Raw genomic sequence first — 6,353 nt, 5'->3', positions numbered from 1 at the left:
CTGGACGCCCCTTCCTCAGAGACACCTCCCTTCTAGTCTTTGAAATTCCAGAGCACCTCACCTAGTCCAGGTCCTTTATAGTGTTGTTTGTTTTCTTACTTTTCTGTCTCTTCCTCTAGAATGAAAGTTACAGAACAGCAGGGATCACATGAGCATGTTCACAGCTGTATTCTCAGCTCCTAACATAAGAGATGCCCTCCCCCCCAAAAAATTGCTGAATGAGTTAATGACTCAATGTTTGGCCTTTTGGTCCCTCGTGCTGCTGACAGCGGGCTTCCCTGTCCTGAGCTTGGGGAGAGGAAGTGAGGTTCTTCAGAAAACTCTGGCACTGATTTGTAAAATGATCTCTCTGCTTGTCCACTTCATTCTCATGAGATGCTCTGTAGGTGTCTCTACCCAATGGGTGGGTCTCGTGCCAGGGAAGCAGTGGGGCAGGCCGGAAACAGAATCCGGTCCTCCCGGGTGCAAGGCATCTGTTCAGGTGCTTCCTGTGTCCAACTTATTTATTCGGGACTCAGACTGATGAATGCTCCAAGGAGAGCTGTGTTCTGCTGCCACCTGAGATCCTAGCTGCCCAGGTGGCAGCTACAGGAAAGAAAATGACACTGTTTCTGGAGCCTAGGGCTGTTTGTTCTTAAATGCTTCTGCCACGGAATTCCCTCAGCAGAGCTGTGTGGAGCCACCACCTGGTCAGTCTGGAGTGGCACAGTCAGGATGCCATCAAACATGTCACAGAAAGCAGCCATGGGCTCTGGGTGAGAGGAGTTGGTCCGTTGAGCCAGGACGGTGGGTTGCACATGTGGCCAGACATCATCGAGAAATGCCCAGCAGAGCATCAGGCACTCGGTGCCCTCACAGGTGGAATGGGCTGCATTTTCTGCAGGAGGCGCGTTCATGAGCCCAGAAAGCCTCACCGCAGGTGGGATGCACCTGAAGGGCACCATGTCAGAAGAGGCCATTTGAGAAATGCTAACATAAAGAAAGATGTTCTACCTTTTTCCTCTTTTTTTCCTACCTGTCCTTTGGTGGCATAATCCTGCAGCTATTTGTTCCTGAACTCAGACCAATCACTAGGAATGCATGAAATCCAGGCCCTCGGCCCAGGGCAGCTCAGCCCTGCTGAGCATCATTGGATGGACTCTGGACCCGGACACAACTCCACCCCGACAGGGGCAGCTTCTGCTGCTCTGACATTAGCAGCCTCTGGGGTAGGAAGGCTGCCTGGCTTATGGTGAAGCGAAGTTTCAGGAATCGTGGATGAGCCCTCAACCTACAAGTAGGACTTTTGGGTCACCGATTTCACGTTCCTGTGAACTGAAGGCCACATGTGAGCCCATGTAGTCACAGGGACGGGATTTGGCCTGTTTTAGTCCCTACGTCGTCCCCCCACCCCCCCAAAGTCTCTCCCATAAACAGCAACCTGTCTCCAGAGGGTCATGAGGTGATGGGCCACTTCCAAGTGGTGAGGGAGAAATGGAGAAAATTCGTGGGGTTTTGTGCTGAGAACAGGCATTAGCATCCCTGGGTGTTTCCTTGAGAAAAGAAAAATAACTGGAAATTCTGCTCAAAATCAGCTCCTACTTGTCACCTGGGGATAACAGCTGCCTGTGAGTGAGCAGATTCTCAGAGGCTCGAGTTGAGCAGACCTTCCTTGGCACAGACGCTTGGTCACACATTCATGCAATAAGCACACAAGCCCTGCCCACACAAGAAGGACCTCTGATGCCCAGGGGCAGGGGGCCCAGCCTGGCTTCCCAGAGACCTGCATGTGTGGGGACTTGGGGAGACATGCCACATGGCATGTCAGCAACAGGCAGTGGAGAGAGGAGGAAGGAGAAGCAAGGAGGGTGGGACAACACCTATGTGGCCGTCCCCCAGCGTCCCGCAGCTGCTGTGAATTCCCGTTAGCTGACGGCGCATCAGGCACCACCTGGCCCCACTCTCTCTCTTCCATCTGGGTCAACAGTTCAGCTATGTTAGGACATTTTCCAAAGGCCTCATGTGTGGATTCTTGCAGCGATGCAACAGCTCATGGGTGCCAGGCTGGAGTGCCCTCGGGGTTTTAGAAGTAGGAATTGCTCCCCTGCCCAATTTATAGCACCCCCTCTCTGGCCCTGGACATATGCAGGTCTCCCTCCCAAAGCCCACCAGCTCCTCCGTGGGTGGGATCGCCCCCACCACCCCGCCACGCCTCCTTTCCCTCCTGCTCCACCTGTGGTGTCTGCTCTGATTCACACAAAACCTCCCATTCTTCTATGCGTGACAGGTTGCATTTCCTCATGCCCTGGAAGTTAGGGGTGAGCATCTTGCCATGGCAACGACTTGGGACAGTCATGTGTGTCCATTTTGCATGGAAGTTTTAAGACTCTGTGCTCAGTATAACTTAATGTACATTCTTGTCTCCTCATCTCAATGTCAACACGAAGCCTCATAGGCCCAGTTCCCAGGCGACCACCAGAGACAGACTTCTGTTCACAGCTGACACCCCAGGTTGTCCCCACAGTGTAACAGCCTAACCGGACATGCGTCCCTTTACCTGTGTCTCAGTGCCTTCTCACTGCACACCTCCTGTCTCAATCCAGGCACCAGGAGACCTTTGCTTCCCTTCATTTGGGCAACAGAATCTTGCCTTCCCCTTAAGACTTTTCTATTTCTGTTCTTATTTCCTGTTTCTCTTTCCTGAGAGGGCTGATCCCCTTTATTGCCCTAAATGCACCTTTTTTCTCCTGCCTCCTTAGTTCAAGGCAGCGGCAGCTTCAAAGCAAAATCCACCTCCCTCCCCTCTGGCTGTGGGGATCCGCCCCATCTACCAGCACAGTTCTGATGCCACTGCAGGCGAGTGGGGGAGCTCCCACGTCTCCTCCCGGCAAGGACGGTAGCTCACAGTGGATTCTGGGCTGTCACGAGCAGGCTGCTGGCAGCTCAGAGGTGAACGGCAAACACCAGGTTTCACACGACAGCTCAGAGCTGCATGAACACAGGGAGGAAAGCAGCCCTTGCTCTGACGGCTGGATGTGAGCTGAGCATCATTTTCTGTGAACAAGCACAGAGGCTGGAGCCTAAGATTCCATCTGGATTTTTAATGCTGCACGTATGTGCGGGGCTATGAAAGAGCATCCCCCTCAGACTAGCAAAGTATAGGAAATCCCTGATTAGGGAGATGTAATTATTTTGCATCTGTCAAGTACTTTGTTTCCAAAGCTCCAGCAGATTTCTGAATCTGTAAGCTCTAGTTGGGAAATATGTGCAGACACGCAAACCCATCCCATGTGAGCACGGGCGTGGGGGCAGGTCTCCCTCCTTCCCAGGCACAGCAGGCTGGGTCGGGAAGGTCCTTTGAAGAAGCCAAGGGACACCCTTCCTGGGCTCAGATGTGTCTTCCAACCACGTTCTCGGTTCCAGCACTGACTGTCCGAGCCACCCTGTTCCTTTCCCACACAGGTACAGATCCCCATTCTCTTTCCTCCCCACAAGCACACGGCATGTAACTTTTTCTCCGGCTCACGCAGCTGGAACCGCGCTGGCTTCCGGACACCCCGCGCCGGTTGCCACTCTGAAGTCCTGCTCCCCGGAGCCACGGACGCCTGTCCCCGTGGCTCTGCCCGCGGCCATGCCCACGGCCAGACGCTCCGGGCAGGGCGAAGCGGCCGCCTCCACAAACCGGAAAGTCCTGGTGCCCCTTAGAGGCGGGCGGCGAGGCCGGCTTTCGCCCTTGGAATCCAGGAGGAAAATGAAATGTGGGCTGTCTGCCTTGTGCCAGCCATGTCACGGCCGAGCAGGTGGCTGTGACGCGCTGGGCTGTGAAGGGTACCAAGAAGGTCCCCCCCAACTGCTCATGGTGCTACAACTGTAGCGGGACCACTGGCGGGGGCTCCCGCCCGCTGCCGTAGGCGTTAACTCCGGAGGCAGAGGCCAGTGGAAAGGAAAAAGGAATTTTTTTTATTTACTTAAAAACATACACAACAGATTTCTTTTTCTTTTTAAATTATTTATTTATTTTATAACAGATTTCTTAATGACCGACCCCCCACTCCGCCCTGAGGAGCGCGTGGGTGGGCGGCCCAGCGCCGTGGATTCCCGTGCAGGGGACGGGGCAGGGGCTGGTCACCCGCGCGCCGCCTCCTCCCCCATCCGCCGCCCCCTTTTTCTCAGCGCCCCCAGTGCTCCCGGCCAGGCCTGGGGCACTCCTGCCTCCTGCAGGGGCGCTGGGAACCCCTCCGGCTAGGCCCCAGGCTCAGGTACCTCCACCCCCAGCTGCTGACCCACCAGTCAGGGAATGGGGGAGCAAAAGCGACCGGAGTCTGCACACACTCCCCCTTTTAACACCCCCCCCCCCAACCCCTTGCATGGCGGAAGTCGGTGGACCGGCATGCCCCTCCCACCCACCACCTTCCTAGCTTTTGGCACCGGCCCCAGGCGCCTCTTCTCTGGCTGCTTCCTGGGGGTGTCGTCTCTGGGGCGCTGCAAAGCACGCGTGCGCACCTTCGGCACTTCACCCCGCCCCACTTCCAGAGCGGGGTTCCCCCAATGTTACACGATGAGCAGGGTAACCCAAGTAACACCCCTGTGCTTTCTGCTTTTTTAGTTCACTGATGCCGTTTCTCATTAAGAATCAGTGTGGTTCCAGCACGTCACAGACCCAGAACGCCCAATTCATTAAGAAGAAATAAGATAAATATCCAACTTAGCCAAGTGGGAGAAAATTGGTTACTACCCGTACACGAATAGACGGCTAACGTTTATTTCTGGCAACACGGCAGACTAGATTAACTGAGAACACGCCCACCTGGGTCAAAACATAATAAACATCCTTCTAAATGTATAACTAAACATGCAAAAAAGGAAGGAAAATCCTAGGGGCAAAGCCGGAAATAAAACCAAAAAGCGGGAGTTCGGACCGCTTCGTGGACTTTGCGGGACTCCACAGCCGAGGGGCTGGCACTTGAACAGCGCTGTGAGCCAGGAGATAAGCCCTGAGAGGCAGAAGGTGGGGTTCTCAGCGGGCGTCGGGCCCTCATGGCCTCCAGCCTCAGCAAGTGTGGATTAGGAATTACATAGCTCTGCCCGGCTGGCTCAGTGGGTTGGGCTCTTCGCACAAAGCAGGACACAGGTTTGATTCCCGGTCAGCGTACGTGCCTGGGTTGCGTGTTCCATCCTGATCTGGGCATGTGTGAGAGGTAACTGATTCATGTTTCTCTCCCTCGTTCTCCCTCCCTTCCCTTCTCTCTATAAATTTAATAGTAGTAGTAATAATAATAATAATAATAATAATAATAATAATAATATTGGCTGGTGTGGCTCAGCTGGCTGGAGTGCCATCCGGTACACTAAAAGGCTGCAGGTTCAATCCCCAGTCCAGGAACAGATGGGAAGCAACCAGTCAATGTTTCTCACATCTGATTCACTCTTCTTCTGTCTCTCCCTTATTCTCTCATTAAAAGCAATGAAAAAAATAACATCCACCCAACCCATCAGCAAAGACTTGTGCTTTGAGTCTTTCTCTAAAATTATCCACTCTTCATGTCTGCAGGTCAGATTTGTGGACTCTGTGGTCTGGGGATGGCTGTATGGAAAGTCACATGAAGAGCCACCCCAGCTGACCTCTCGAGGGGCACACCTTCACCTGTCCACAGGATTCCAGCAGGAGCTCAGAATCCATAATTATGCACCAAGCCCACATGCTTATAACCAACCAAATCACTGGAAACCCAGAGATTTCAAATGACTTGCTAAAGTCCCATGCTTTGTCGTGGCTGAGTCAGACGAGAGCACAGGTCTTATGAGTTGTTTGCAAAGTATTTTTCCTTCCAGTCATCTGCCTTTTTCTCATATGGAAGTTGTGTCTCTTGAGAATCTAAGGAAACCACAGGTCTAATTGTCTTTAAAATCAACATTCCAACACTGAAAATTAGCCTTTTGCTCCCAAATAAGCAAATGGATTCAGGTTCATGGGTATTCTCATCTCTATTCTAGAGAAACCTGATTAAATAGTTTTAAAAAACGTGCTACTCAGCTCTCAAATAGTCTGTTGATCAGAACATCCAGTTGGAAAGTGATTTGGTTAAACACACCAGTGGTTTTCAGCGTAAGGCTCCTGTGAGTAATTCACACTCAGTTCATTCTCAGATACATGCAAAGAGTTAGTGTGCAATTATGCTTACACTTCTACAATCTACAATGGTGGAAAACTAGAAATAACCTAATGTTCCACAAGGAGGAATGATTATATATAATACATATTTAAAATAGATTGATATGTAGACTTCCAAATATCTTTAGACTCTATGATATAAAGCTGGGTGGAAAAAAGTAAGGTAAAAATATAATGTATAAACCACAATGAGATACCACAG

Source organism: Furipterus horrens, unplaced genomic scaffold (genome assembly GCF_987537825.1).
Source record: "Furipterus horrens unplaced genomic scaffold, mFurHor1.1.pri manual_scaffold_15, whole genome shotgun sequence".
In the NCBI taxonomy this organism is placed as follows: domain Eukaryota; kingdom Metazoa; phylum Chordata; class Mammalia; order Chiroptera; family Furipteridae; genus Furipterus; species Furipterus horrens.
The sequence above is the reverse complement of the archived record's forward strand: the minus strand, read 5'-3'. Positions refer to the sequence as shown.